Source organism: Carlito syrichta, unplaced genomic scaffold, assembly GCF_000164805.1.
Source record: "Carlito syrichta isolate Samal-C Ts95f unplaced genomic scaffold, Tarsius_syrichta-2.0.1 Scaffold316693, whole genome shotgun sequence".
In the NCBI taxonomy this organism is placed as follows: Eukaryota; Metazoa; Chordata; class Mammalia; order Primates; family Tarsiidae; genus Carlito; species Carlito syrichta.
The window spans coordinates 186,028-199,736 of record NW_007260789.1 but is presented as its reverse complement, the minus strand read 5'-3'; the positions used below and the strand labels follow the sequence as shown (position 1 = coordinate 199,736).

The 13,709-nt window shown below is 40.3% G+C and overlaps 1 pseudogene across 1 annotated transcript; it reads right to left on the bottom strand.

Moving 5' to 3' along the window:
• Positions 1-11,637: 11,637 nt before the first annotated feature.
• LOC103277236 lies at positions 11,638-13,164 on the bottom strand (annotated as a pseudogene). The gene has a single exon (XR_002481352.1). The product of XR_002481352.1 is annotated as an etoposide-induced protein 2.4 homolog pseudogene (transcript).
• Positions 13,165-13,709: the final 545 nt, after the last annotated feature.

Here is a 13,709-nt window from a genome sequence, read left to right as displayed (position 1 = left end):
CACTTGGCTAATTTTTTTGTATTTTTTGCAGAGACGAGGTCTCATTGTGCTGTCCAGGCTTGTCTTGAATTCCTGATCTCAAGCAATTCTCCTGCCTCGGCCCCTCAAAGTGCTGAGATGATAGGAATGAGCCACCACACCTGGCCATATTATTCAATATTTTTAATAATTTTGTGTGTGAAGTAAAGTTTTGACTATATTTTGACTGTGACATTTCACATGAGGTCAGGTGCAGAATTTTACACTTGTGACATCAGTGTTGGCACTCAAAAGTTTCAGATTTTGGAGCATCTCAGATTTTAAATTTATAGATTAGGGATGCTCAATTTGTGTTAAATCTTCTTTGATATTGACTTGCTTCAAGTTTAGATATGGAAATTTATTTTACCATTGTCTTTAAATACAATGTAGTGTAGTGAAATGTTTTTGAACTATTTGTTGTTTGAATACACAGGAATGATATAATACCTCTCTTCAAGAATGTTGGCTCACAATTTTGTTAATTTATTATCCTATTTTCCCTTACTATTAAATATTACAGTTGAATGAGAAGTTTTCTTTCAGAATCCTACAATCAATCCAGATAACAACTGTGATGTATCTGTTTCTCTTAATCACTGGGCTAAGAACCATTTACTAAGTCTTATAATTAGTTCTTCTAACTTAGATGTGAATATGTACTAACTGCTTGTATTTACTGTCATACTGACTGATTTTTGAAGCCCTAGAAGTTAAATGTCTATAGTGAACACTTTGTTCCACTTTGATGGAAAATGACCAAACATTCTTGAGTTCTGCTTGCAAATCAGTGTCCTCGCCATCGTCTGGGTTTAAAAATTGCCCAAGTGGGGATTTAAAAAAATCTGTGGGAGCCCATTGTCATTTCAGATTTTTGTGATGTTCAAATAACCGATTGAATGTGAACTTATCTTGAGATCTCATATACTTGTCTCCAATATTATAAGTCTCATTTAGTCAGCTTTTATTCATTGTTCCCTGCTTTGGGGTACCTAACTTTGCAAACTAATAACTGACTCCAAAGTAGATCTGCCTCCTGCTCTATTTCCTAGCGATGATAAAATGGTGGACGGGCATCAACAATGGAAGATTTTTCTTTTCAGAACTGGAAATAACAGTCAACCAGTCAAGGTGTGGCTAATGCATCATTGTCTTCATGATATACAGATGGAAGAAGGAGATATCAGCAAAAAGCAGAGTAACTCCCATTACTGAATGGGAAGAGCCAGCATCTGCCACTATCCAGAAGTATATTCTTGCTGCTTCAGTATAGCAAGACTGAGGAAGCCCGAGGAAAAACCAGACCTGGGGAAACCACAGGCTTGTTTCTTCTTCTTCTTTCTCTACCTCTACTATAGCTTTCCTAAGAACATAACAACAACAACAACAACAACAACAAGAAATGGTGTTCCAGGGAAGCTACTTTTATATCTTTCTTGGAAAAGCCTTCATTTTGCTCTGTTTTCTTCTGGATTATCTTTTGCTTCTCCTGAAGGAGAAGGTGATGGTGCTCCGGACCTTTTCTGAGTAAGCTATATGCCTCGGAGGTTTAAAAAAAGCTGCTGTGGAGAAACTTCTGGGAACTTGATGGGGCAGGTGAGGTCCTTTAAAGCTTAAATCAGCCAAGAGGTGAGATACTCTCTAGAAACTCGGGCCATAACAACCCATCTTAAATATTTCCCTCCGCTGATGTCATGTGGTATGGAAACCCTTTGTCGTGACTGAAAACAATCCTAAAGCAAGTCAGCATCATCTGGGGGAGGGGGTTGGAGGGTAGTGGGGGGAGAATGGGGGGAATGTCCCTGGCCAGGAGGCCGGAGGTGCCCCAGGAAGCTGTTTCCTCTGAATAGTTAAATGGCTGCCTCTCAACTTGCACAATGTCACATTGAATTTGAAACAGGGAACTTTTTATATTTTTCCCCTGATTGTGCTGGCACCTGGCAGATGCCTATTTACCACAGGCATCAATACACATAGTAATCAAAGGAAATCAGAGGCACAGATTAGCAACAGCTGCAAGTCATTAGTGACAGACACGGGAAAGCACAATTCTGCACCCAACTTTGAAATAACCAATATGAGTATTTCAGAGCACGAGGGTTACCGCAGGGCACTCGCTAACATGAGAGCAGCCAAACAATAGCTAGGCTTGTCTCTCTCGAGAGCACTCTTCTCAAAGGCGGCACCACACACTCCACATTATAAGCCAATCAATCACACGATATTGGTCCACTGAAAGTTAGCCCTTTGCAGAGCACATGTACCCATCTGATCTTCTGACCAAAGGTTGTTGAACTGAGAAATAACCGCTGGACAGTGGAAAACTTTATTTCCTATCATAATTTTAGTGGTGGGAGTTTGAGTGTATTTCAGATGACTTAATTACATTATTGACCTAGTTGGAAAGAGGTATGCAGAGGAGAAAACAAGACATTCCCCATTCCCATTTAATCTCATTCTTTCTCCCCTACATTTCTATTTGAAAATCAGCTGTGATTGATAGCCGTTCTCTTGGTAGTTACATATTTTCATTGGCAGAACTAACCCTAGCCTATTCCAAAAAATACTATTCAATTTTTAGCTTTTCCCTAATCAATTCATTCAGTACCTCAGTGGAATACAAGTTGGTCATTTAAAAATTTCTAGCTGTTGCCTGATATGTCCCAAAACAAATTTAGCTAGCATGGGTTTCTATTTTAGACCATCTCTGAAAATGCAGATTTACTGTACAACTGGGTAATGGCTTAGAGATAAACAGACACAGTGAGCTGCTGTCTGATTAGCAGGACTGGGCAAAATTTAGAAATATATATATATATATTGCACTCATTAGACCATTGGACCATAGGATATAGATTAAATTGTTCTCATCACCACATGTGGGCTCTTCTTCCTTCACTTGATATTAAAGTTGGATTTTTTTTTAATGTTTTAGAAATTTCTCCTTTTCCCTGCTCTCCCTCCTCAAAAATATCTTCTGAAGGTTTTTCTAAAAATTCTTATAAGTGACTTGTTTTGGAGAATAGGATAAGAAGGGAGAAAATACTAGTGCAGAGCCAACTTTTAAATATCAGTTCTTTACTAACAAGCAATATGGTATTATTTTAGAAGAAAGCATCAGAAAACATGGATTCTGTGAGGCACCTGGCACATCATAGGCGTTCAAACGCATGTTATAAAAGCCATATATATTGTTTTTCAGCTTTCTGAGGAGAGAGATGATTTTATACTTCACTAAGTACCACAGTTTCTAGGTTAAGGGAAATTTGATTTCTTGGGGTCATTTTATAAGGAAGAAAAGACATGGTATTAATTCATAGTTTTGTTTACTAATTAAGTCAGCACATATTTATAGAATGTCTGCTGTATCTCAGGGAATGTTTCAAGTGCGACCGAGATGGCACCAACATTAACAAATAAACTGGTTAAAATGTACTCTACTGATGGTGATAATATAGGCAGCTTTCATCTGAAGTGGAAGTTTGACAACAATTCTCCACTGCATACATTTTTCTCTCCATTCCTCCTTCCCTCCCTTGCTCTCTCCCGTACTTTCCTCCTTACTATTTCCCCTCTCCCTTGCCACTTCCTTTCCTCTCTTTTATCCATACTTTATAATTTAGGCCATAGAGAGACAAGCATTGTTGGTTTCACAGGATTATTTAATTAAACAAAATATACATTTTTGAGAATTAATCTGTATTAGTTAACACAAAGCTTCTGTAACAGAGCCCTAAATTTCAGGTGCTTAACACAGTAGGAATTTATTCCTTGCTCATGTAATCATCTAATGAGGTTGTGCCCTACTGGTGGGAGGCTTTCATCCAAGCAGTAACTCAAGGTCTCAGACTACTTTCATCTTGTGGACTTTCTAGGACTTAGAATCCTCTGCTTCCAGCTTGTGTGAAAGGAATCAGAAGGTGACAAAGGCATAGCCATTTCTTAATCAACTTGACCCGAAGGAAGAAACATCACTTCTGTTCATATACCGTGGAGAGAGCTGCCTGGATAGCCCAACCTAGTTGAAAGGGGGCTTGAGAAATTTTTGGTCTTGTGCTGAATAGACACTTTGAGGTAACAGTTCTATACCATGAATGTAGGAGGACAGATTTGAATAGACACAATTATGTGTCAGACATTGTGACAATTTTTGGTGATAAAAGATGGGCAGCTGGGCTCGGTGGCTCAGCCTGTAATCCCGCGCCTTTGGGAGGCTGAGGTGAGTGAATTGCCTAAGCCCACGGGTTCGAGACTCGCCTGGGCAGCGAGACCTCATCTCTACAATAAATCAAAAAATCAGCCGGGCGTGGTAGCCCATGCCTGTAATTCCGGCTACTTGGAAGGCTGAGGCGGAAGGATCGCCGGAGCCCAGCAGGTCGAGGCTGCGGTGGCCAGGAGCGGCCACTGTACTCCAGTCTGGGCGACAGAGTGAGACTCCAACTGAAAAAAACAAACAAACAAACAAAAAAGATGGGCAAACCATCATCCTTTAGTGTGGCGAGAACTACGTAGGTACCCAACTAACCAAACACGATATCCAACCACTAAATTAAGTCATACAAGGGGGAGGGGATCCAAAAAATCCCCTGGAATTATCTTTTAGAGGACAAGTCCCTTGTAGGAATTTGTTCCTCCAGATTAAATATTCAACCAAGGTTTTTATCTGGAAGTTTTGAGAAGATTGCCTCAAAATTTGTGGAAGAAACATCCCAAGTTGTGGCAAACAGGTGACTGGTTCTTTCACCATGACGATGCACCTACCCACAGTGCGCTGAATGTTCAGCAGTTTTTGACCCAAAATGGTATGATCCCTGTGTTCCACCCTACCTGTTCACCTGATCTCGCCCTGAGCGACTTTGTTGTTATTGTTTCCTTGAATGAAAAATGTCCTCAGAGGGAAATGTTTTGCAGATGTGGAAGAGGCAAAATAAAAAAACTGAAGCACTAAAAGGCATCAAAATTGATGAGTTCAAAAACTGTGTTGAGCAGTGGAAAACGTATCTAGATAGGTGTATTGCATCAAACGGAGAGTGCTTTGAAGGTGACTGAAGTTTAAACATGTAATATAAATGCACAATTTTTTAATAAATAAATTCTCCTTTTTTGGGATCCCTCCTCGTATGTGAGCACAGATGCAGGAACAACTAATTCACTCAGAGATGTACTCAGAGGAGAAGCTTTTGAAGCAAAGCTGAGAAGAGGAAGAAGAGAGTGTCAGACAGGCGCAAAGGCATGAAGCTGAGAAGATGTCTGATACGTTCATTTACTGTAGCGCTGCTTAATGTGTCAGGTGCCCCAAAATATGGGGATAGCCAGGGCCAGATTAGAGAGGGCTTCATGGGCTGTGCTTTGTGCCGAAAGTACTAGAATAGGAAAGAGAATGTGTGCTGTGAGCTTGAACTTCAAACACAGGTCTTCTGATCCCACTTTTTTGAACATTTCATTACATATGTGGAAGGAAATGTATTTGTAAAATTGGTAAGTCATATATGACTTTTAAAGATGAAAATTGTTTGGTTTCTGGCAGCCATGCTATTTACCAATATTCTTAGTAGCAAATGTGCTTTCTTACAATGTTAGAGAGAGCTTGAAGTTCCAGGTAACAAGAGAGGCTGAGCTTGTCTCATCTATTGTAGGTGGAGAGCTCTTGACACCATTCTGAGTAAGCGGGGCCTAGGAGATGTGACAAGAATTGTGTCAGTAGAGGATGAAGGTGAGAGGCCAGCTGCAAGACACACACATTGCTTTCCCCCAAAATTTTAGTAACCAGAATTGGTGGCTGGAAGATATCACAAGATCTTGATGTCCCTGTGTCTGTAGTTTATGCTTATTTATAGCATTGTTAATTTCATAATGAATATTGCTTTCCTTTTTTTTTTGATGGTCTCAAGTTAGTTAATAAATACGGTCACCCTTTTCTATACCCACTTTTATAGGAAGAGAGACTAGCATAGTGAAGTAAATTTGTATGCTTTATTAACCTAAGCAATATTTAATGAACATCTATTAAAAATTGAGACTCTATGTTGGCATTGGGGTGAAGACAAGAAGGAGAGAAAAACATGAGTAAGTTGAGGTTTTTGCCTACATCTAATAGAGAAGATGCAGCAGTGCATAAATAATTCTTTTTATTTTATTTTTTAAGAAACAGGGTCTCATTCTGTGGCACAGGCTAGAGTTGCAGTGGTGTTATCATAGCTCACTCTAACCTCGGACTCCTGGGCTTAAACAACCCTTTCGGGTAGCTGAGGCTACAGGTATATGCCACCATGCCTGGATGATTTTTTTTTTTTTTAGACATGGGATCTTGGTATGTTGGTCAGGCAAATCTTGAACTCCTGGCCTCAAACAATCCTTCTGCCTCAGCCTCCCAAAGTGTTGAGAACATAGGTGAGAGCCATGCTATTTAATTCTAACACCACAAAGAATGTGGAGCATTTCACAAGGATGGAGTGAACATGAAGGAGAAATAATTTATTGCAGTAGAAAATAAGAGAAGGAAAAATAAAGTAGGTGCCATGGGAATTGGGTACATTTTGTAAGTGGAAGGAGGTTAATCTAGAAAGAGAAGCTGGAACTGAGACATAGAGATGAGTATGTACAGGAGGGCTTGTTTGGGAGTCACGAATCAGGGCTGGATACATGGGGGAGGAGGAAGAGGGAGGAGAGAGAAGGGGTATCAGGAATGTTCACATTGAGACCGGACTGTGTAGGGTCTTGCGCACATGGTTAGGGAACTTGGATCTAAAATGAGAAGGGTCTACTTTCAACTTTCAGACAGAGAAGGCATTACCTTCTTTTTATTGACAAGGGCCCTAAAGCTTAGAGAAGTACCAGGATAGGCTTAAGGTTACATGGACAGCATGAGGAGGAAGAGCCTCATATATCTCCAGTAAGGGCATATAACACCAGATCAGAGAGAAGGTCTGAAGACAAAGGCCATAGGAGTCCTCAGTTTTGTACAAGGACAGAACGTTTTTCCCAGTGGAAGTTAGCCAAGTGTGAACACATTTAGGGCTCTTTGAAAAAGATGATCTTTCCATCCTCTTAACCTGAAGCTTTGGTTTCTGGTTTTTTTTTTTCCCCCTGCAAGTGCAGGTCCAATTATCCTTATTACTTTGGGAGTCAGAGAGAGTTCCACGGGTTAGAAGGACTGCTTATAAAATATAAATACAAGTGATGACTATCAGAAAAATCCTTTTGAGAGAATGAAGAGGCAAAATTTACTATAGCTTGAAATGGATAAGTGCTGTCCAACTGGCATTTTTTTTTAAACTGAAAAATATAGAATAGGAAATGTTAGAAGATTTCCTTTTTAGAACTTGGTAAAAATTATAGCAGATGAACATTAGGCAAAATCAAGGGGGGATTTTGCTCACATACGAAAGTTTATAAGAAATCTAGTTGAGTCTGGTTTCAGTATTTGCTGAAGTTTGTGGCTGTGTCAACAAAGATGGGTTAAGTAAGCATATTTTAGATCCTAAACAGAGCAGCCTCATAGTCTGGAATAGAGAGTAGCTTTAAAATGCTTTAAAATGGGTTTCCTTTTCTTTTCCTCCAGCTGTGCCTAGTGCTAGGAGAAGATGAACTGGCATGTTCTTTGTTACATAGCAACATCTATGTTGCTATCCCCACTACCCCAGGGTAGGGAGGCACATTTTTAAAACTTTCGGTCCTTTCAATCAGTTGACAATGAAATTGGGGAAAATAGATTGGGAGACGCAGCATAATCATTTACCATGGCACTTGAACACCTGATGCATCTTAGACAAATTTTCCAAAATAGAACCGACAGTCTCACAGGCAAAACTGGACCAATAAAATGGAGCAGCAAATAAAACCCTTACTAGCATCTGCCTCCGAATCCTTTGGACTGTCTTGGCTGCTGCTGTTTTTCTAATAAATATTCTGGTGACTATAGTTGACATAGTTTGGAGAAGGACACTAATATCCAACTTTACTTTACTTTGATATCCTCTTGACTTTATTTTTAACCCTCTACCCTGATAAGTGTGGTCTTTGATTTTATGTATTTGGCTAGTTTTCTGAGTACCTAGGATAATAACCCTTTGGTAACCTAATATCCCTTTGCTATATATCTATTTTCTCCCTGATGCACACTCAGTTTTCTAAAGAGCAGGTAGAATTTTGAACTCCTCTTTATAAAATGCTCTGTATTTATTGTGCTTAATAATTATTTAAATATAATTTTTAAGAATTTTATCTTATTATAGGAATGTGGGGTGCAAATGAAGATTTGCTACATAAGTAGGCAGCATGCAGGTGAAGTTTGGGCTTCTAACTGCTTCTCACTCTCCCTGGTAATGAGCCAAGTACTCTTTGTACTGTCATGTGCTCCCCGCATTCCTCCCTCCCTCCCAGTGACTGCTGATCTCTCCCTTGTGCTAAAGTGACTTATGTTCAAGGTCCATTTATGAGTGAGAACATGATGTATTCAGTTCTTTGTTTCTGTGAGAGTATGATGATCTCTAACCACATCCAATTTGCTGTGAAATCCATGATTTGTTCTTCTTTATGGCTGTGTAATACTCTGTCTTATATATATACCTCAGTTTCTTTATTCAGTCCGCTTTTGATGGGCAGTAGGATTGGTTCCGCGTTTTTGCTATTATGAATAGTGGCAATAAACACGCATATGCAAGTGTCTTTTTTGTAGAACGATTTATGTTCCTCCAGATATATTCCCAGGAGAGGTATTGCTGGATCATATGGAAGGTCAATTTTTAGTTCTTTTAGGAATCACCACAATGCTTTCCATAGAAATTGAGCTAGCTTGCACTCCTACCAACAGTGTAGAAGTGTTCCCTTTTCTCTGTACCTGCACCAGCATCTGTTGTTTTTTGATTTATTAACAATAGCCATCTTTACTGGAGTAAGATGGTATCTCATTGTAGTTTTGATTTGCATTTATCTGATGATTAGTGAGGCTGAGGGTTTTTTTTATGTGTTTGTTGGCTGCTTGTATGCTGACTTTTCCTTTTTGCTTTGTTTGAGTTCCTTGTAGATCCTGGATGTTAGGTCTTTGTCAGATGCATAATTTGCAAATATGTTTTCCCATTTTGTGGGTTGTCTCTTTACTCTCTTTTTAAATTTTTTATTATTATTTTTTTTGAGTTGGAGTCTCACTCTGTCGCCCAGACTGGAGTGCAGTGGCCGCTCCTGGCCACCGCAGCCTCGACCTGCTGGGCTCCGGCGATCCTTCCGCCTCAGCCTTCCAAGTAGCTGGAACTACAGGCGTGCACTAACACACCTGGCTAATTTTTGATTTATTGTAGAGATGAGGTCTCACCAAATTGCCCAGGCGGGTCTCAAACCCGCGGGCTCAGACAATCCACTCACCTCAGCCTCCCAAGGCGTGGGATTACAGGTTGAGCCACTGAGCCCGGCTCTTTCCTCTCTTGATGGTTTCTTTTGCTGTGCAAAAGCTTTTCAGTTTGATGAGGTCTCACTGTCTCACTTGTCTGTCTTAGCTTTTATGACATTCACTTTTGGAGACTTGGTCAAGAATTCATTGCTTGCTCTGATGTATATAAAGATGTTTCTTACATTTTCTTCTAGAATTCTTATAGTTTGAGGTTTTACATTTAGATCTTTGATCCATTTAGAGTTTATTTTTGTATATGGTGATAGGTAGGGGTCCAATTTTCTTCTTCTGCATATGGTCTGCCAGTTTTCCCAGCACCATTTGCTAAATATGGTCTCCTTTCCCCAGTGATTGTTATTGGTGGCTTTGTTGAAGACGAGTTGGTTGAGATACTGTGTTTTTGCTTCCTGAATTTCTGTTCTGGTTCACTGATCTATGTGCCTATTCTTGTACCAATACCAGGCCATTTTGGTTACTTAGCCTTGTAATAAAGTTTAAAGTCTGGAAGTGTGATGCTTCCTGCTTTGTTCCTTTTGCTGAGGATTGTTTTGGTTGTTCATGCTCTTTTCTGTTTCCATATAAATTTCTGTGTTGACATTTCCAGGTCTGAAAAAAATGATGTTGGTAATTTGATGGGTATTGCATTAAATCTATAGATTGCCTTCAGTAGAATGGACATCTTGATAATATTGATTCTTCCAATCTCTGAGCATGGAATGTCTTCCCATTTGTTTGTGTCATCCTCAGTTTCCTTGAGTAGCATTTTCAGTTCTCATTGCAAAGATCCTTCACTTCTTTGGTTAGGTGGATGCCAAGGTATTTCATTTTCATTTTCTGTGGTTATTGTGAATGAGATTGTGTTTTTTATTTGGTTCTCTGCCTGTTTGTTGCTAGTATATAGAAAGACAACTGTCTTTTGCATGTTGATTTTTATAAGCCGAGACTTTACTAAAGTCATTTATCAGTGTGAGGAGACTTTTGACAGACTCCTTAGGGGTTTCAAGGTATAAAATCATATAGTCCAAAAAAAAGGGACAGCTTAACTTATTCTTTTCTTATTTGGGTCTCCCCGATTTCCTTCTCTTGCCTGATTGTTCTGGCTAGGACTTCTAGCACTATGTTGGACATATGTGGACATCCTTGTCTTGTTCCTGTTCTTAGGAGGAATGCTTCCAGCTTCTGCCCATGGAGCAAAATGTTGGTTGTGGGTTTATCATAGATGATTCTTACTGTTTTGAGAAATATTCGTTCTATGCCTAAGTGCTCAAGGGTTTTTATCAAGAAGGGATGCTGGAGTCTGTCTAATGCTTTTTCTGCATTTAATGATATGATCATGTGGTTCTTGGTTTTATGTCTGTTAATGTGCCAAATTGCATTTATGGTCTTGTGAATGTTAAATCAGCCCTGCATCCCAGGAATGAAACCCACCTGGTCAAGTTGAATGATCCTTGAGATGTGTTGTTGGACCTGATTTGCTAGAATCTTGTTGAGATTTTTGCATCTATGTTCAGGTTTGCCAGGTTTGGGTATCAAAATGATGCCAGCTTCATAAAATGAGTTGAGTAGATTCCACCATTCTCAGTTGCCTGAAATAACTTTCAATAAAATTGGTATCAGCTTCTCCTGGTATGTCTTGTAGAATTCAGTTGGGAAGCCATCTGATCTGGAGTGTTTTTGATGGGGACATTTTTTATGAATGAGTCAATTTCCTGGATTGTTCTTGGTCTATTTAGAGTTTCAATTTCTACTTGTTTAAAACTTGGGAGGTTGTGTGATGTTAGAAACCCTCCATTTTCTCTAGGTGCTCTAGTTTATTTGCATACAGATGTTCATAGTAATATCTGATAATCTTTTGAATTTTTTCAGGTTTAGTTGTGACTTCACCTTTTGTGTTTCTTTGTTTCCCCCCCCAGGTTTAATGGGTTTAATAAGTTTACCCCTTCAGTTCCTATTTGCAGTACTCAAGATTCCTTTGACATAACATTTAGACCTGGCAGTGGCCAACAGTACATTTCTGCCCTCCCCTCCCCCCAAAGAGTTGAAAAGTTCAGGTTCTCTGAGCATTGAGTTGCAGTGGCACTTGTCCAGAATTGGTACCTCCCCATAGTTAGGGGACTTTAAATGTACCAGTGAAGAAATCTTTTCCCCTTCAAGAAGAAAAGAAAAATCACTCCTCAAAACCCAGCAGATCTGGCTATGAGGTCTTTCCTCCTGTTCCATCTCTTCAGGCTTTTTTTTTTTTTTTTGCAATAGAGCAAGAGAGACCAAAACCTAACCTGAGTTACAAGAAACAAGACAGTGATAGCTATAAAAGGAGTGACCAGGAGCAACTCAGATACTCCTTTACCTCCCACATCCAATGTATGTGCTTCACGAAAAACAAAAAATAACAGATTCACAAAATACAACAACTAGAATTACAAAATCCATTCATCCAAGGGTGGTGGAAGGCAGGAAGGAAAGGTGGGAGGGTAAATGGCACAGGGAGAAAAAAAGTATTCAAATCAGTCCAGGCACAAGGACCAGCAAATGCTAGAAAATAGCTGCAGAAAAACCTGTGGTCCTTTCAGACTCACGGTAGTGTTAAAAATCTACACACTGGTTTCAGAAAGATTCTTCCTTATGGGCACCAGAGACAAAAATTCCACCTCCTCAGAGATAAGAGAATATGCAGAGGGTCCTTGGTAGAGTGGGTCCTGCCTTCTCTGGTGGGTTGGTGAACAGGGAAAAGAGCTGCCACAGCCTCCTTCCAATTCCACCCATCCCCTTCAGATGGCAGGGGACTCAGTGGCCTGCAGCAGCCTTCAGTTTGGCAGGAGATGGATGCGGTGAAGGGAACTTCTCTGCAGAGGTTGAGTTGCCCAGGGCAGACTGCAGGTAGACTGTCTTGTGGAAGAGTCTGTTGCTTACGAAGACCACCAAGGAGAAGAGGCGCAACTGGAAGAGGTACACTTTGCTGGGGGTCTTTGCTTCATTGGCGCTGATAATGAATAAAAGAAAGAGGATAGAGAAGAGGCAGCCACTGATAATGTATGAGGACTGCATTGCTGTGAGAAAAGCCAAGGGCAAACCAAACCCAAAGTAGTAAGGCCAATTCCTTTCTATGTTTGACAACTGCTGGTGCATTTCGATTCCTTTATTGAACCAACGATACTCGAAGCAGTACAGTGAGTAGAGAAGGGACATATGCAGGAGACTAACCAGCTGACCAACAAGATGGATGGGAAAGAGACTCACAAACATTCCCTGGATGAGGAAAAGAGTCTGCAGCAAAAGGTTGAAGAGCATGTCAGCAATTATTTTGGTGACAGTAGGGAATGGATGGGGCTTCCTTCCTGATACTTCAAATGCCAGGCCCTCTATACCTTGAAACCAAATGGCATTCACAACTTTGCTAAGCACAAACAAAGGGAGCACCCAAAGAGCACTGAAAATGGATGTGAGAAGGAATTCCAGTCACCACCAAACATCTTCATGTAATGATGGATCACCAATAATTCAGGCTGTTACTGACTGAAGCACAGGAAGAAACACACGATAAAACAAGAGGAGACTGAACCAGAATACTCCACCATTCTGAGTGCAACACTGGAAAATTCTACTAACAATACGTGGCTCACTCTCCTGCTTCCGCTCCATACTCTGGGCTCTCCTCTGTGCCAGGACACTACTTGCCCTTCTTCGACGCTGTTCCTCTCTCTTTTGCTGGATTCGAGCATCTAACTTTGAGATGGTACAAATACCCCAGATGGAGTCTTTGATTCCCTGCAACCCTGTCGCCGCGGCTCCAGCACGGCCCCTCCCCCACCGGCCTGCGAGAACGGCTGCGAGCTCTGCTGGGGCTTTCCCTACCTTTTGTGTTTCTAATTGTGTTTATTTGAACTTTCTCATTTTTTAAGCCAATCTGGCCAGGGTCTGTCAATCTTATTTATCCTTTCAAAGAACCAGCTTTTTGTCTTGCTGATTCTTTCTATGATATTTTTGTTTTCTATATTTTGTAATTGTGATTTTTATCTTGGTGATCTGGATTCTTCTGCTGGAGTTAGGATTTAGTTGATCTTTCCTTTCCAGCTCTCTTAGGTGTGATGTTAGGGTGTTTACATGTGATCTTTCTGTTTTCTTGATGTGTGTGTATGCAATGCTATGAATTTGCCTCTTAACACTCCTTCATGGTATCCCAGAGATTCTAATAAGATGTGTCTTGGTGGGTTTTATTTGTTTCCAGGAATCTTTTTATTTCTGTCTTGATCTCTGTGTTGACCCAGAGGTCATTCAGCAGCATGTTGTTTAGTGTCCATGTCTTTGT